At 47.5% G+C, this 18911-nt stretch overlaps 1 protein-coding gene and 1 long non-coding RNA gene across 8 annotated transcripts in view; both read right to left on the bottom strand.

Annotated features, from left to right (window-relative positions):
* LOC127032316 (C-type lectin domain family 2 member D-like) overlaps positions 1-18911 on the bottom strand; it is a 279024-nt gene that overhangs the window by 89479 nt on the left and 170634 nt on the right. The gene's annotated exons all lie outside the window — the stretch shown is intronic.
* Positions 187-18070, bottom strand: LOC127032373 (uncharacterized). 2 transcript variants are annotated; one of them, XR_007768781.1, is made up of 3 exons: positions 18002-18070; positions 2489-2650; positions 187-263 (listed from the first exon to the last, which is right to left on the bottom strand). It is a non-coding gene; the product is annotated as an uncharacterized LOC127032373 (long non-coding RNA). The 2 variants fall into 2 exon arrangements; XR_007768782.1 differs by lacking the exon at positions 18002-18070 and adding an exon at positions 5289-5318.

Here is an 18911-nt window from a genome sequence, read left to right as displayed (position 1 = left end):
TAGAGGAGGGACAGGGATGGTGCCCCATGGGTAATACTAAAGAGCTGATCTAAAGAGCCAGTGATGAAGTAGTAAGAGGAAGGACCGGAAGTTGGAGGCTGGAGAGGTGCGAATATGTGACTGCGATGGCTCCAAGGCAAAACATGAAGCACAGAGACTGAGGGCTGGGAACTCACCAGCCAGAACAATGATGATAATGATCAAAACTAAGATGATTCCAGCTACAAAAGCACGTTTCATGAACTTGCAGTTACATGAATAACCTAAAATAGGGAGAGAAAAACCATTAGTGCTCTTGAGGGAGCGGTGGTATCTAAATAATAACAGAAATGATTTGATTTCCAGTGAGACAAGGAGTGTGAGGTAACAGCTTTTATTGGAGCCATTTCTGCTGGTGAAAGAGACAGCATTCAAGCGACACAGACACCTTCTTCAATTCTGTGTAAGCTCAAAAGCTTGTCTCTCTCAGCAACAGAAGTTGGTTCAATAAAAGATATCACCTCCCCTGGCTTGTCTCTCTAATGTCCTGGGACCAACACGGCTACAAGTACATTGCAAACAACAGTGGTTGATTTCCAGTAACATCTAGAGACTCCAACTGAGATCAGGGCCCGGTTGTGCCGGGTGCTGCACAGACACACAGCGAGAGACAGTCCCTGCCCCAGCTGAGATCAGGGCCTGGTTGTGCCAGGTGCTGCACAGACACACAGCGAGAGACAGTTCCTGCCCCAGCTGAGATCAGGGCCTGGTTGTGCCAGGCACTCCACAGACACACAGGGAGAGACAGTTCCTGCCCCAGCTGAGATCAGGCCCCGTTGTGCCGGGCACTGCACAGACACAGCGAGAAACAGTCCCTGCCCTAAAGGGCTTACAATCTAAATAGACAAGACACACAAAGGAAGGTTTACTTTCCCCATTTTACAGTTGAGGAACTGAGGCATAGAAATATTATGTGACTTGCCCAAGGTTACAAAGGAAGTCAGAGAGATGAATTGAACCCAATTCTCTTTAGTTTTAATCCAGTGCCTTAACCACAAGTCCCCACAGTTTCTCTAGGGAAGCACATTCCCTACTCTCAACCCACAGCACAGGAGCAAGGCCCTAGCTTTTTGAGTTGTTTACTCCCAGGTCTCTGTATCTAAATCACAAAGTTCTCCAGGTCCATGTGTTCCCCAGGGTTCTTTCAACCCAGAGCTCTCGGTACGTGTACTCTGTGCCAGGTGGTGTCAGGAAATACAAAATCTCCCTGTACGCATGCTGGGCAATGACCATTACCAGAACAGGCAGGGGTCCTGATCTCAGCAGGACCTCTAGGTGCTGTGGTAATATAAAGAACAATAAAGTAGCAATTTGTTCTATTATCAGAGATCTGGGATAGGGTGCAGGACGCTGTTTCTCTTGGGAGCTAAGGCATTAACTACAACATTTATACTCCTTTAACGACGGCACTACAGCCTCCCTAGTGTGAACACATTTATACAGGTATCAAGGTATCGTAAGCTTTTTCTACAGGTGATAACCCCATCTTGCCAATTACACCAGGAATCAAACCACAGCCCTCCAGCGCTGGAAGCATAGCGGAGGCAGGAACGGATTCCAGTCCTCTGTGGATCTGGCACAGGGGGGCCTGTAACACACACTGACCAGATAAGTGGTTCTCAAGCTGCAGCCCATGTGACATCCCAGGGCCATACAGGTAGTAGGGGATGCAGCCCACAATGGTAAATAGGTTGAGAACAACTGGACTAGAGAGTTGCATACACACAGATCAGAATAAGAGAGTCCACATGGGGGTTGTACCAGGGTAGGTACATCTGTTTACATTCATAACTTAGCGTATATGGGGATAACTTTCCCATGTGGCCAAGTCCTTAGCCTCTGTGTCTCCTGCTAACCATTTCCTAGAGAGTGAGGGTTTAAGGTGCTTGTCCACATGGGAGAATTTACTGGTATAAGCCATGCCTGTAATATTACACCACTATGGTTATACTGGGCTAGCTCCCCATGAAGATACATTTATTCTAGAATAGGTGTGTTCACACAGGAAGTTATACTAGTAGGGGGAGGGATAGCTCAGTGGTTTGAGCATTGGCCTGCTAAACCCAGGGTTGTGAGCTCAACCCTTGAGGGGGCCCTTTGGGGATTTAGTGGGGAATCAGTCCTGCCTTAAGCAGCGGGGTCAAACTAGGTGACTGCCTGAGGCCTCTTCCAACCTTGACAGTCTGTGATTTAGGGGGGAGGCTTAGCTCAGTGGTTTGACTATTGGCCTGCTAAACCCAGGGTTGTGCATTCAATCCTTGAGGGGGCAATTTAGGAATCTGGGGGAAATATCAGTACTTGGTCCTGCTAGTGAAGGCAGGGGGCTGGACTCAATGGCCTTTCAAGCCCTTCCAGTTCTAGGAGATAGGTATATCTCCAATTATTATTTTTTTTAACTATAATGGTATAATTATACTGGTAAATTTCTCTGCACAAAGTCCTAAGTTACCTGATTCATCTCCTCTGTCCAGGTGTCCATTACAATTAAGAGGCTCCATCAGCTGCTGTTGCTGCTGAACAGAATTCTCTCCTCCTCCCTCTGCGTTTTCACTGCCATTAAGACGCTCTTCCATTTGAAGTTCCCCCCCAGAACGATCTCCGTGTCCTCTCTCTGAAAGGCAGGGGCAGAGGCATGAGCTAGCAGCATGAGTGCGCGTACGCAGGAGACCAACAGAGCTTGTGCAGTCCCTGCCACCATGGCTATGTGGCTCTCGTTACTGGAGCTAGCTCTAGTATTCTAGCTTCGTACGGCTTCACAAACTGCAGTCACACCTCCCAGCTGCAGTGTAGACGTAGCCTAAAGCCAAGGCAAGAGGTGAAGCACAAGGTACCAATGAGATAGTTATGACCAGTGGGCTAGGCAGTGATCACAGCATTCCCGCTGCCTGACCATGGCCATGTGAGCTGTCAGCAGCAGGGCAGGAATTTGGGTATTTTTCTCCTTGCCTCAGCTACTGAAATATGTGATTGTCTCAGCTTTCATTAAAACAAACGAACAAACACCCCACCCTCAAAGTGTCTAGCCCCCGTGCTCGGTGAGAAAAACTCGAGACTGGGATGAGAGGGCAGCTCCAGGCTAGAAAAAAGACCCGACGGGATTACTTTTAAACATCACTGCTTCGTTTTATGCCAAACTTGTGATGATGCGTGATTTTTGGACACTTGGGGTTGGTGATACTGTCTCTTCTCCATGTCACCCAGCCACACCTCACCCCACCCTATGGTGACCAGATGTCCCGATTTTATAGGGACAGTCCCGATTTTGGGGTCTTTTTCTTATATTGGCTCCTATTACCCCCACCCTTGTCCTGATTTTTCACACTTGCTGTCTTGTCACCCTACCCCACCCAGCTCAGCTCTGCCCCTATGCACCCCCCCATACAGCCCCCCCCCCCCGCCTCACTCTGCAGTGCGCAGCCGCAGTGCCAGGCAGCACTCATAGGGTATGTCTACATCTACAATTTTGCAGCGCTGGTTGTTACAGCTGTATTAGTACAGCTGTATAGGGCCAGCGCTGCAGAGTGGCCACACTTACAGCAACCAGCGCTGCAAGTGGTGTTAGATGTGGCCACGCTGCAGCGCTGTTGGGCGGCTTCAAGGTGGGTTCGGGGAACGCGAGAGCAAACCGCGGGGAAGCAGGTCTCCTTCCCCGGTTTGCTCCAGTGTTCCCCGAACCCCCCTGCAAACCGCGGGGAAGGAGACCTGCTTGCTCGGGGGTTCGGGGAACGCGAGAGCAAACCGGGGAAGGAGACCTGCTTGCTCGGGGGTTCGGGGAACGCGAGAGCAAACCGGGGAAGGAGACCTGCTTGCATGGGGGTTCGGGGAACGCGAGAGCAAACCGGGGAAGGAGACCTGCTTCCCCGCGGTTTGCTCTCGCGTTCCCCGAACCCCCCTGCAAACCGCGGGGAAGGAGACCCGCTTGGGGGGGATTCGGAGAACACTGGAGCAAACCGCGGGGAAGGATACCTGCTTGATTACCAGAGAGGCTTTCTCAGGTATGCTGGGATACCTGCTTATTCCACGGAGGTCAAGAAAAGCGCTGGTAAGTGTCTACACTTGATTACCAGCGCTGGATCACCAGCGCTGGATCCTCTACACCCGAGACAAAACGGGAGTACGGCCAGCACTGCAAACAGGGAGTTGCAGCGCTGGTGATGCCCTGCAGATGTGTACACCTCCTAAGTTGCAGCGCTGTAACCCCTTCTCCAGCGCTGCAACTTTGTGGTGTAGACAAGCCCATAGACTCATAGACTCTAGGACTGGAAGGGACCTCGAGAGGTCATCGAGTCCAGTCCCCTGCCCTCATGGCAGGACCAAATACTGTCTAGACCATCCCTAATAGACATTTATCTAACCTACTCTTAAATATCTCCAGAGATGGAGATTCCACAACTTCCCTAGGCAATCTATTCCAGTGTTATTCCGCTTCGGCTGCTGTATTCTGTCCTCTACGTCTCCTCGTAGGAATTTCGCCGCCATTTTGGCATCGGCCGGGCCTGGGAATCCTCTTTCGGGTCCGCGCTGGTTCACGCAGCAGCCCACCCCCCCACCGCCCCGAAGGCAGAAGCTAGTGGGGGAGGTGGCGGTGGGACCCAGGCGTCCTGCCCGGAACACGAGCGCCTCAGAGCCCCCCCCCCATCTGTGGAGCCCGCCTCCCCCCGCCTTCACTCAGAAAGCGGGGGATGAAACCCTAAGGACACCTCCCATCAGTGTGGGAGGGGATCGAGGGTTCCTCCGCTTCATCCCCCCCCGAAATAGAGGTGCACCCCTCCAGAGCCCGCCCCCGATTAGCACAGGAAGAGGGGAGGATTGGGGTGCCCCAGCACAGCTGCCCCTATAAAAGGGGGAAGTGCACCCCCTAAGCTCCCCCCATCAGTGCAAGAGGAGGGGAGGATTGGGGTGCCCCAGCATAGCTGCCCCTCTAAAAGGGGGGAGGTGCAGCCCCCAAAGCCCCCTCCCCGATTAGCACAGGAAGAGGGGAGGATTGGGGTGCCCCAGCACAGCTGCCCCTATAAAAGGGGGGAAGTGCAGCCCCCAAAGCCCCCCAGGATTAGCACAGGAAGAGGGGAGGATTGGGGTGCCCCAGCACAGCTGCCCCTATAAAAGGAGGGAGGTGCAGCCCCCAAAGCCCCCCAGGATTAGTGCAGGAGGAGGGGGAGGTCTCTAAGTCCCCCATCCCCCCCCCCCGTTCCTCTTCTCCCACTACAAGACACAGGGGCAGCTCCTCTCCTAGATGGTCAGAAAGTTACCAGCTTTCTCTCCGCTGCTGCTGCAGTGCTGTAGCCCAGCAAATCTCATCTGGATCCTGCCTGCAACTTCCCCACCTCCGTAATACCCTGTTACCTAAACCTCGGTCTGTCTCTTATCTAAACTCTGCAGGCGCTTCCTTGCCCCAGCCTTTGTAATACATCTCTGTACGTTAGTATTTTCTCAGGTGTTTTTTTAGGTTGAAGTCCCAGTGAGCTGTCGTAAATCAGAGGGGAGAAGCTGGAATGAGTCAGTTCATTTCATAACCAGTTCTGATAGTCTCAGTTTGAAAAAGTGCAAAACAATGTGGGACAGTGCAAAATACGGGCAGTGAAAGGGTCTCATCCAAGTGTGCATGACTTAGGCAAGCGATATTGTTTTTCCTGTGGCACCTTATAGACTAACAGACCAAGTGTGTGTGGGGTGCCCCTCAGGTCACAGGCGTATAAAGGGTTGGGATGGATTCGCTGACCCACGCCAGTGTGAAATGGGGCCTCTGAGGGCAGGGCCAGATTAACTCTCCTGTGGGCCTGGGGCTATTAGATTTTGTGGGGCTGTAGGGGATTTGGAGTGGGCTCAGGGCTGGGGATTGGAGTGTGGGAGGGGGTGCAGCTCCAGCTGGTGGGTGGGGCCACGGATGGGATGGGGTTGTGGTGCAGCAGGAGGTTTGGCATGTGGACTCTGGGAGGGAGTTTGGGTGCAGGAGGGGGCTCAAGTGGAGTAAGGGGTGGGGGTGCGGGCTGCAGGCTCCAGCCAGGAGGTGCTTACCTCAGGCGGCTCCTGGTCAGCCGCACAGCAGGGCTAAGACAGGATTCCTGCCTGCACTGGCTTCACGCTGCTCTGCTCCCTGAGGTGGCCAGCATGTCCAGCCACTAGGCAGAGGGGCCAGGCTGCTCTATGTGGTCTATACTGCCCATGTCCGCAGGCACCGCCTCTGCAGCTCCCATGGGCTGCGGTACCTGGCCAATGGGAGCTGCAGAGCTGGCCCTGGGGGCAGGGAGATTCCCTGAATGCCCCTTGCCTAGGGCCGCAGGGACACATTGGTGAGTCAGTGCTTCCGGCTCCAGCCCACGGTGGGGGAGCCTTGAGGACTGGTTTTCGGCCCGTGGTGCAGAAATTTGCTGTGGGCTGGATGAAAAGAAGCAGTGGGCCGTATCTGGCCTTCAGGGCCCTCCTTAGCCCTAGGGCCTGGGCTGCAGCCCTTAAAGCCCCTGCATTAATCCAGTCCTATCTGAGCGGGTGCCAAATGGATTTGAGTTTGAACTGATTTTTACACCTGTTAGATGGCTGATTGCGTGCTCTGTGCACGGCAAACTCAGAGGCAGGTCTTGTAAGCACTGCAAACACTAGGCTGTACAGGCTCTAACCCTGGGTGGGTTCCCTTTACATACACCCAGTAAGCAAGGGGAGGAACCTTTAGTAGGGCTGGCAGGAAAGAAAAGGTGAAAATACCCTAAGTCATTGGCCCCAGATTCTACAAACATTTAAACACCCGCTTAGCTTTATGCACGAGTAGTCCCACTCAGTGGGATGTTCATACATTAAGTCAAGCACATGCAGTGCATAAGTATATGTCTGGCTCCATCCCTAGACTGTCTCAGTTAAGCTTTGGGTGTTAAGTTTATTAATCTCCTGCTTCTGGCGTTTCAGGAAATTCCCCAGAGGCATGGAGGCAGGCTCAGTGAGCAATTTTTCATCATGTAAGTGTCATTTCATAATTCTCCTTGCTCAGATTGAAACCTCAGTTCAAGCCCAGTTCTCTGTTCAACTGATTTGGATATTTCTCTCTTCTCAGACTCAACGTAGGCTATGACTACACTACCACGGTAAGTCAATCTACGTTACGCAACTCCAGCTACGTGGAAGGTGGTACCTGTAGTTGAGGCTGCAGAACGGTTTTCTTTATAAACCCAGCAAAGAGTCCTGTGGCACCTTATAGACTAACAGACATATTGGAGCATGCTCCAATACATCTGTCGGTCTGTAAGGTGCCACAGGACTCTTTGCTGGTTTTGCAGATCCAGACTAACACGGCTACCCCTCTGATACTTTATAAACCCAGTTTTTCAGACACTTCACTTCTTGAACTTTTGCAGGTTTCCCAAAGTGGAGAAGGCACAGACTAAGGTGCTGTTTAGTTCTAAATATTTGCTGTTGTTTGTTATTTATATTGTGGCCGCACCAGTCACAGACCAGGACCTCATGGTGCTGTTTTTAGCATTAATTTAAAAAGAGGGGTTGCTTAATAGGTGGAGATACAGGTTTGCTATATCCTATCCGTAAGTAGGTAGGAACATAATGTGAAATTAGGACTGGTTGAAGCCATGAATACCTCCCTCTAATGAGCAGAGATCAGAAAGGAGTCTGTGTGTGGTTGGGATTGATTTTCAAGAATGCTGTGTTAGTGTGAGATTGCTGGAAGGTTTATCCTATTTTAGGATTTTCTGTTGCACCCATCCCCATACTATCTAAGTTTGTGGTTACTGCTTTGAAGGGTGAGTTTTCTCTTTTCTGTGAAAGCAAAGCATTCTCTAACATACTGAGATCCCTATTTGCTTTGATTGTTATTGCTTTGAAGTTCTCTTTTTCTTGGTGGAAACATTGTCATACTGAGATTCCTATTTGTACTGATGGATTATTTATATATTGGTGTCTTACAAATCGTTATTATTGTTTGAGGATGCCTCTTCATGTTCCCACCAATGGGTAAGAGGTCCTTGGGTGGTTGAACTCTTTCAGAATTAATGCTCATTGGGAACCTCATGACCTCACTGTGGTACGAGATTATATCAGGGATGTGGCCTTATCACTGCATTTCCTTCCTTTCTGTGGGTGTCTCTTTATTCCTGCAGTCTAGTTTGACCAGACTTCAAGCCCCTTTGTACCTTTAATTTTATAATAGGGGAGGTCTTCACTGCAGAGTTAACTCAGGTGACTGGCACTGGTGTCTGAGCACCTGGTTTAGCCTAGACTGGGTGAGATCAGCCACACTGGACAGCTGTCACTGTGTCCTGGTGAGGCACTCACTTGTGTGAGTCACTGGGACTTCTGGGGCCATATCCCATGGTTCTTTGTGCTGCAGGAAGGTGAGCTGCTTTATGATTCTTTGCCAGTGAGTTGTGGGAGCACTTGTCGTCCCTGCGGGGCATACAACAGGGATTGTGTGAAGCCGTTGGAGGATTATCAGCATTGGAGTGGCTTAGCCTGTATCCTCACTGCAAAGTAGATGGGTTACCAGACCTAGTGAAACGAGCACCTAGGCTTTTGCCTATAGCCCCAGACGGGCCAACTAGCCTGGGTTTAAAGCACCACCAAACTCAGGTTAGAATTTTGTGTATGTGTCCGGGACAGGGATTGGGGCAACAAGTGAGTAAAAGCCCGAGTTAGCTCTGCAGTGAAAACACACCCTGAATCACAAGATGGCTGAAGTGTGGGGCAGCACGGATCTGACTTGATGCCACTCTGACAGACTATGGTGAGTACTTTTAAAGATAAGAAAAGCTTGTTTAAAGGAGCGTTGGTGTCCAGAGCATTGTGAGGATTGTCAAGGTTTTATCTTCCAAAGGCCAGGGATCTCCTTAGCTCAAGTGGTTCTTCAGAGCTGGGCACTGGAGCAGGGCAAATGCTGTGGGTTCCATGAAGGACTGAGATAGGCCATCTTCGGCTGCCAAACCCTCATCCTCAGATAAAGGGAAACCTCTGGATTCCTTAGTGAAAGGTTTCAATGCTAAAGCTTGGAACCAGTTCTGGTCCAGGCTCTACACCAGGGGTTGGCAAACTTTCAGAAGTGTTGTGCTGAGTCTTCATTTATTCACTCTAATTTAAGGTTTCGCGTGCCAGTAATATATTTTAACGTTTTTAGAAGGTCTCTTTCTATAAGTCTATAATATATAACTAAACTATTGTTGTATGTAAAGTAAATAAGGCTTTTTAAAATGTTTAAAAAGCTTCATTTAAAAATAAATTAAAATGCAGAGCCCCCCAGACTGGTGGCCAGGACCTGGGCAGCGTGAGTACCACTGAAAATCAGCTCATGTGCCGCCTTTGGCACCCATGCCGTAGGTTGCCTACCCCTGCTCTACACTATAGTACATAAGTCATCTGCATGTGATGGTGCAAAATTACCACCAGCACTTTCTTCAGTACCACAAATGAACCAAGAGCTGTTGTGCTGGCAGCCCCCTCAGGGCTGAACACCAGGGACTCCTGGAAGCACTGGGGCCCCAGGGCAGGCTCCCCCTCCAGTGCCGAGGAAAGCCGAGATCTCGACTCTAGGTCTTGGCTAAGACAGTGCTGGGCATTGGTGAGCCCACCTCTGGTGGGAAGGACTCGGGAAGATGATGCATATTTGATGGCTCTGTTGGGGATGCAAATGTGTAGCCTTGAGCCTCCAGATCCAACAGTGTAGTCGGAATATGTCAAAGTTCTTGGTTTGCTTTTCTCTGCCCTTAAGCGTGAGTGGCAGAGGAAGAGTTTGGAGAAGAGAGGCAGGCCCTGGGAAGAAGAGGGACCGTCATCACAGCAGAGGTCCTGGATCAGATGCGGGTCATTCACTTCCACAGATCTCAGTTCTGGAGGCCTCAGATACCATCCAGACTCCTCAAATCCATTTGATTCCATCTGTTGGAATCAGTATTATGGTGCCATTGACTTCTCTTTCTCCTTGACTTGGCACTTTCCCATCAGGTAGCTCTTGTGCTATACTAGTGGAGGACTCGTCAGGGCTCAGATGTCAGTTCTAGGGGTTGTCTGGGTTGACACAGCTGCCTGCTAGCTAGGGTTGCCAACCTCCCAGAATTGGCCTGGAGTCTCCAGGAATTAAAGATTCATCTTTAATTAAAGATTAATGTCATGTAATTAAACCTCCAGGAATACATCCAACCACAGTTGGTAAGTCTTCTGCTAGCTAGAAACTGTTTTTTTAAATGAAAGTTTAGATCCTGCACAATCTGAGTATGTCAAAAGTCACATAAATACTTCATGTGAGTTAAATCCATCTTACATGCCATGTATTCGATGCACACCCTGCTCTAGATCCTCAAATCCATGTTGTATCTAAATCTTTCTGCTTCTCCTTGCGCAGTAAATCTAACACGTGACCTTTCCTTTCCATCCACAGAAGTAAACCTCTTATCATCTCACATCTTGACCATTGCATCATCCTCCTTTGTGGCTTTGGAAATTCCCCTCTTGGCTCACTTATTCAAACAAAACTGCATTTTTCTGGCTCATCACTTCAACCACATCATCCCTCTTTTTGCACCCCATCCCTTTCTCCACAGCATCAAAGAACTTGGCTTCCTTTTTAAGGCCCTCTGCAGCCGGTTCTCATGCTACCTACCACCTCTCATTTGCTGTCAAGATGCTGACTCCCCCGATCTGTTCTGCCACCGATGCCAGCCTTCACTGCCCATTGGTCAAGTTTTCCAGTAAGCACCTTCAGGCCTTCTCCCATCCTGTCCCTTATGCATGGAAGGAGTTTCCCATGAAAATCCACACAGCCACCGTATAGTCCCCTTTCAAATTCTTCTCTGCTATGCTGCCTAGGTAGCTAGACTCTCTCTCTAGAAATTCCATGCTCGAATAATAAGAATGGTGGTATATTCCTATTTCTATAACCACCTGACCAGGATGGTGACTGTGAAATGCTCTAGAAGATTAGAGAAACTACAAAAATCAGAAAACCCAATAATAATGGGGGATTTCAACTATCTCCATACTGACTGGGAACATGTCTTCTCAGGATGGGATGCAGAGATAAGATTTCTAGACACCATTGACGACTGCTTCTTGAGGCAGCTAGTCTTGTAACCAACATGGGGAGAGGCAATTCTTGATTTAATCCTAAAATAGGATCTGGTCCAAGAGATGAATATAGTGGAACCACTTGGTAGTAGCAACCATAATGTAATTAAATTTAATGTCGGGGGTGGTGATGGTGTGAAGAGGAATATCAAAGAAGCCCATCGCAGTAGAATTTAACTTCAAAAGGGGAACGACACAAAATTGAAGAAGCTAGTTAAACAGAAACTAAAAGCAATAGTCAGAAGGATGAAATGCCTGCAAGCTGCGCGGAAGCTATTTAAAAACACCATAATAGAGGCATTAACTAAATGTATGTCCCAAATAATAATAATTTAAAAAAAAGTAAAAGGACCAAAAATTGCCACCATTGCTAAACAGAGTAAAAGAGATGGTTAGACATAAAAAAAAATCCTTTAAAAAATTGGAAGGCAAATCCTAGTGAGAAAAATAGAAAGCAGCATAAACTCTGGCAAGTCAAGTGTAAAAGTATAATTACACAGGCCAAAAAAGAAGTTGAAGAGTTATAAGCAAAAGACGCAAAAACTAACAGTAACATTTTTTTTTTAAGTACATTAGAAGCAGGAGACCTGCCGAACAATTAGTGGGGACCACTGGACAATTGAAGTGCCATAGGAGCACTCAAGGAAGATAAGGCCATTGTGGAGAAGTTAAATTCTTTGCATCAGTCTTCACTGCAGAGGATGTGAGGAAGATTCCCACACCTGAGCCCTGCTGTGCAGGTGACAAATCTGAGTAACTGTCCAAGATTGAGATGTAAATAAAGGAGGTTTTAGAACAAACTGATAAATTAAACTGTAATAAGTCACCAGGACAAGATGGTGTTCACTCAACAGTTCTGAAGGAATTCACATATGAAACTGCAGAACTAACAACTGTGGTATGTAACCTGTCACTTAACTCAGCCTGTGAACCAGATGACTGGAGGATAGCTAATGTAATGCCGATTTTTTAAAAAAGACTCTAGAGGCTGTCCTGGCAATTATAGGCCGGTAAGCCTTACCAGGAAAATTGGTTGAAACTATAGTAAAGAATAGAATTATCAGACACATAGATGAACACGATATGTTGGGGGAAGAGTCCACATGGCTTTACAAATCTATTCGAATTCTTTGAAGTTGTCAACAAACATGTGGACAAAGGTGATCCAGTGGCTATAGTGTACTTGGACTTTCAGAAAGCCTTTGACAAGGTCCCTCACCAAAGGTTCTAAGCAGTCATGGGATAAAAGAGAAGGTTCACTCATGGATCAGTAACTGGTTAAAAGATAGGAAACAAAGGGCAGGTAGGAATACATTTTCACAGTGGAAAAAGGTGAATAGCAGAGTCTGCCAAGGATCTGTCCTGGGACCAGCACTGTTCAACATATTCCTATATAATCTGAAAATGGGTGAAAATAGTGAGGTGGCAAAGTTTGCAGACAATACAAAATTACTCAAGATTGTTTAATCCAAATCTGACTGCAAAGAATTACAAGGGGATCTTGCTTAACTAGGCAATAAAATGGCAGATTAAATTCAGTGTTGAAAGGTGCAATGTAATACACACTGGACAACATAATCTGAACTATATGTATAAAAAGATGGGATCTAAATTAGCTGTTACCACTGAAGAAAGAGAACTTGGAGACGTCGTGGATTGTTCTCTGAAAATATCCACTCAGGTTTTTTGCTGCTGCTGCACATTAATGATGTTAGGAACCCTTTGGAAAGGGAGAGATAATAAGAAAATATCAAAATGACACTATATCAATCCATGCTACGCCCACACCTTGAATCCTGCATGCAGTTCTGGTCACCCCATCTCCAAAAAGCTATATTACAATTGGAAAAAGTACAGAGAAGTGCAACAAAAATGATTAAGGGTATGGGACTGCTTCCATATGAGAGAGATTAATAAGACTGGGACTGTCCTTCTTAGAAAAGAGACGACTAAGAGGGCATATGATAGAGGTCTGTAAAATCAAGAATAGTGTGGAGAAAGTGATGAGGAAAGTGTTATTTATCCCTTCAAATAACACGAACCGGGGTCACCCAGTGAAATGAATAGGCAGCAGGTTTAAAACAAACAAAAGGAAGTTCTTCATACAACGCATAGTCAACCTGTAGAACTCATTGCAGGAGATGTTATGAAAGCCAGAAGTATAGCTGGGTTCAAGATGGTTCGAGAAGCAACTTCATGCTCTGGGGGTTCCTAAACCTCTGACTGCCAGAAGCTGGCACTGGATGACAGGGATGGATCACTTGATAAATTGCCCTGTTCTGTTCATTACCTCTGAAGTATCTGGCGCTGGCCACTGTCAGAAGACAGGATACTGGGATAGATGGACCTTTGGTCTGACCCAGTGTGGCAGTTCTTATGTTCTGCCTAGGCAGCTGGTGTGCTGAGACTACTACTTATTATGCTGATAACACTCATTATTTCCTTTTGCCCCCGTCGGTTGCATTTACCTGTTGTATCACCTTATACTTAACCTGTAAGCTCTTTTGGGCAGGGACTCTCTTTGTTATATCCGTACATTGCCCAGCACAGTGGGGCCCTGGCTTCTGTGCAGTATGTCAATACAAATAATAATAATTGGTTCTCATTCTTGCTGGAGATGTCAAGTATCTCCTGATCTACTGACCTAGATGACTGGAGTGGTCCTTCACCTGGTAGTTTGGGTTATGGAGCTTTAACTGTCACTGGACCCTCTCTTGGTTGGGGCTCAGGACACTCTTTTGCTTTCTGGAACGCCCTCTGCCGTGAAGTGTTATGCACAAAACTAAAGGAGATTTTCTGCATGGGCATCTTAGGATAACCTGCCTCCTGAATCTACACCAGTCCCTCTTGTCTTGAACTATTTGCTGCATCTTGAAATATCTGGACTGTCAATCTCATTATAAAGTTCTATTTTCCTGCCATCTCGGTTTATAAATCTGTGGACTAGGGTGAAGCTGTTTAGTCATCTGACCATATCAAGGTTTATTAAAGGGCTGATTAATGCTTAACTGCTGTTCAGAGACCCTATTCTGGTGTTGAATTTGAATCTGGTACCAACAAGACTGAGGGAGGCTCTTTTGGGGCAGCTGGGAGAACGCTCTTTATTCCACCTGTCCCTAAAGTCGGGACGAATGAGCACGCTGCAGTTCTTAATGGCTGCTCCACCCTAGACAGCCTTCCACAAAGTCCAGGTGGTTCTGCAGGCCCAGCTTAAGCTTCTCCATAAAGGTATCTCTGAAATCCACCTAAATTAGCCTATTATATGGCAAGTATTTTCCCCTCAGGCCACATAAACAATCTGAAGCGATTAAACGGCACACTTCAGATGTCAAGAGGGTCCTTACTTTCAATTTAAGCAGAGCAAAGCCTTTCAAAAACTCTCAGACTTCCTGTGGAATAAGATTAATGCCTCCTTCTTTCATATTTGCTAAGTAGACACACCCTGACGCACTGGTGAAGGTCCTGCTACCTGTAAATCTTAGAGCTCATTCCACAAGGGTCGAAGCTCTTTCTATGGATTACCTCCAGGAATGTTTGAGCTTCGCAAAGCAGCTGCAGGGAGTTCTGCACGTACATTCACACAGCGCTACTTTAGTTTTAGCATCCCACTCTGACGCTAGGTTAGGGAGAGTGGGCTTACACAACCCTTATTTAGTTGTCTTTAGTCCACCTGGGTTATACTCTTTTCTGACTCCTATCAATGGGGATATGCAGAGGTCATCTCAAAGAAAAGAAAAGAGAATTTATTTAATAGTTCTTCCAAAGTGTTGTCTCCGCATAGGCATACCACCCATATCCTTCTCTTTTTCCCTCAGAGTTCGCTGACCATGTGAGTTTCAGACGAAAGAACTGAGGCAATTACTTCCAGGAATGTTTATTCTGATGTTGAATTTGACCCTTTATATAACCTCTGACCTCCTCAGCTGGCCCTCATGGAGCTTAAAATGGACATGGCTTTTAATGATCTCTAAAGCTCTCAGAGCTATAGGATGTCATGCAGAGTCAGCCCTTCAGACACAGTTACTGGTGGCTAACATCTTTTTATTAAAAATTATGATGAGACCAAATCTGCAGAAGCTGGATGTGGACAATTCTCAGGATGGAAATGGCTTGGATCTAATATTCATCTATGCCAAAGTGTTAATATTTAAATGTTCTCTCTTTGGCTTTTCCCCAGAAATGTTGTTGTTGTTGTTGTTGTTAAATGATTTCTATAGTTGTATCACTCTCTGAAATGAATGTGCTGGAACCTTTCCTCACCTGGGTATTTCTAAAAATATTTTGTGTCTGTGCTATTTCTTGTCGGACTTCGCTGAGGAAACATGCTTTTAACTTTGGATAGTAGTATATAAATATTTCTACCACTTTCTGGTCTGCACTTAAAACTTAGCAACCTAGCTATATTTGTCAGAGGTCTGATTCTTCCTCCTCCCTCCACCAAACAACCTAGGTCAACAGAGCTCCCCGGGTAGATTGCAGCTAAGCCAACAGAAAAGCACTTCTGTCTTCTTAGCTTATTTCCTTTGGGGAGGTGGTGTTACCGCGCTGCTAGAAGTACCTGCTTCTGCTTGTGGGCATGCTAGCAGTGCCAGAGGGCTATTCTGGCACTGCTGCAGCAACAGAGCTGTGCCAACAAGCTCCGTAAACATAGACAGGATTCCAGTTTGCTATGTCCGCTTGGAATTTGATGCTTAAATTGTAAGATATTGAGATTCTCTTATGAGAGGCTGCCTGTTTCTTTGGTATAAAATTTGTTGTATAGATCTAGTTGTGAACTGGGAGAAACATTGCATTGTAGCTGCTTCCCCAGAATATGTAATGCCATGTGTGTGTGTCAGTCTGACATTTGCGATCTAAGCCCTGATTCTGCAAGCTCTTAAATGTTATTTGCTTAACTAAGCATAAGTAATCCCACTAATTTCAATGGGGCTATGCATGGCCTTCATTTAACCCCACTGAAATCAGTGGGATTACTTATGTCAGTGGTTTTCAAACTTTTGTAGTGGTGACCCCTTACACACAGCAAATCTCTGAGTGCGACTCCCCTTATAAATTAAAAAACACTTTTTTATATTTAACACTACTATAAATGTTAGAGGCAAATGGGGTTTGGGGGTGGAGGCTGGCAGCTCGTAACCCCCATTTAATAACCTTGCAACCCCCACAGGGGTCATGACCCGCAGTTTGAGAACCCCTGATTTATGTGCTTAAAGTTAATCGTGTCAGAGTTTGCAGGAATGAAGTTCTAATTTGTGAGGTTGGTGACAGTGAGTCTGTCCCTTGGTGTAAGACCTCATTGGTTTAGGGCAGCGGCTGTGTGGAATACATTGTCGTGTGTGTGGGGAGGTGGGGAATAGCCCCCGAGAATGTGTATTTTGGAGCCATACATTTTACTGCTGGGTTTTGGCTGTTGCCAAAAGTTGTCACTCTTTCAGTGAAAGCAGCAAAGAGTCCTGTGGCACCCTTATAGACTAACAGACGTTTTGCAGCATGAGCTTTCGTGGGTTAATACCCACTTCATCGGATGCATGTCACCATAGCCACATGTTCTAAATTTCTCAAACCTCCTTTCAGTGCAGGTTTAAGAAATTGTTTAGAAGACATGGCTATGGTGAGATATTTAGAATGTTTGTGACTTTTGAAGCTACTTATTCAGATTTAATGTTTAATAATCTCTGTAATTAACTCAGTTGTAATCTCTCTCCAACAGTTTTGAAAGGGAGAAAACACTTTTTAAAAGATGTTACAAGATTTCTTTTCACTCATATTTTTTGTGGTGGTGGTTTTGTGTCTATTATGTGTTGCCACTTAAGATTTTCCATTAGTCTTTGTGCTTTAGCAGTACTATTACGCAATCTGGGTGAAACCCCTGGGCCCCGCTGGAGTGAACGTGAAGTTTTGCCGCTGACTTCACTAGTCAGGATTTTATTCTGAGTTTACCTTGCCACGAATTTGGTTCAGTTTTCTGAGAGGGAATCGTGAGTGTAGCATAGCATCTTCTGTGCAATTTGATTATTTTTTTTAACTACAGTTTTTGCAACTCTTTATCTGCATGATTTGTGTCAGGTTTTCATTCTCACGTGAATGTGTTTAAAAATACAGTTTTTGCAACTCTTTATCTGCATGATTTGTTTCAGGTTTTCATTCTCACGTGAATGTGTTTAAAAATACAGTTTTTGCAACTCTTTATCTGCATGATTTGTGTCAGGTTTTCATTCTCACGTGAATGTGTTTAAAAATACAGACTATGTATGTCGAAGAATGCTGTGACACTACTGCAAGAAAAGCTGTAACCCCCTCACCAGCGCTGCAACTCTCCAGTGTAGCCAAGCCCTTAGAACAGATTTTTGGGTTTCGGGATGATTTTTTGCCTAGTGTTGTTCGCTTTTGGTGGCCTCTGGGACTTGCCACCAAACGAATTGTAAACGGCAGAGAAATGCTGCGACGTGTTTAAGTGGCTGGAGTGGGGGAACTGATTCCCGGAGTTAAGAGAGCGGAGGCGAGGGCCGGAGGCAGTTTGAGATAAGCTGATAAAGTAGCAGGGGCGGCCGGGGTTAAAAAAGCAGCTCCGTAGGCATGACAAAGATACCCCCCGGGTCCCCGGCTAGTGAATTTGGCTGGAGTTGGAGAGTTTGGCTGCGTTGTGCGGACCCAGACCTCCGCACGCGGGGCTGCAGCCTGTAGCTGCCCGCGGCTGGGAGGATGCGGGGGCGGCGTCCGTCCCCCCACACTCGCTCTGGGGCCAGTTCCCCCATCTGCCCCCGGACACACGCTCCCCGCGGCCTCCCTCCCGGGGCAGGGGTGCAGCAGCCCCGGCCTCTCTTAGCTCCCACCGCGCAGGCTCGGCTGCCCCGGGCACAGCTGGTTAAAGGGCTGCCCCAGCCCGGTGCCCCCGCGCAGCCCCCGTTACCTTCTAGCCGCGGGGGCTGGGAGATCCCCGGGCACAGCCCTGCAGCCGGGGCCGCTCCACGCGATGGCTCCTGGAGGGAGCGGGGCGGGCCCGCCTGCCGCTGGGCTTCAGTCGCTGTGTCCTCCTTCCCCTCGCCGTGAGGTTTCCACTTTCCTGATCCCAGTCGGGGTGCGTCCCTCTCTCCCCGGTGGGCTGTTATGGGGGGCAGAGGGGAATTCCCATTTCCTGCAGTAGCTGATGGAAGCACCCAAGGGCTCCTCTCCCTTCAGTCCTGCATATACTGTATAACTGCACCGCATCCACCCGAGGAGTTCAAAGGCACTGCTCACGCTCCTAACCCTACTTCCTATATATGAATTTGTACAGGATCCAGCGCCCACAGCAAAACACGTGGTAAGTGCTTTCTCCTGGCTAAGGGAAAGTCCCCACCTCACTGGGGCTAACAGCTGTAACAAGAAAACCTGCTTGTAGTTTGAAGATGCCACTAATGGTAGAAAGAGATGATCCTCCACCGCCTAGGGGATAGGGTATCCTGTTACTCACACCACTCCTGTGACAGTGGTGTAAGTCCACCTTACAACAAGGTGTAAGTCCTTGTAACTTCACTGGCGTTCACTGATATTTAAACAGATAAAACCAAAAAGACCCCAAACAAATGCATAATGCAACTATTCAACTGAACAGAAAAATAACCTTGCCCTAAGTAGAGTTTCTGTACCCCAACAAGGGAAAAGACCCCATTAAGTACACCAGGGAGGTTGTTGTTCCCATCACTGTTTCCCTGCTGAAGGTGTTGTGATATTACAGGGATGGGCAGCTGTAAAAACCCCAAGATAGAGATTTATTAGGAAAGGTTCAAGGAAATCTTTAGCTGTTACCAGTCAAAAACAAGATCTTGGAGTCATTGTGG

The sequence above is a fragment of the Gopherus flavomarginatus genome, chromosome 12 (assembly GCF_025201925.1).
Source record: "Gopherus flavomarginatus isolate rGopFla2 chromosome 12, rGopFla2.mat.asm, whole genome shotgun sequence".
NCBI lineage: Eukaryota > Metazoa > Chordata > Testudines > Testudinidae > Gopherus > Gopherus flavomarginatus.
The sequence above is the reverse complement of the archived record's forward strand: the minus strand, read 5'-3'. Positions and strand labels throughout refer to the sequence as shown.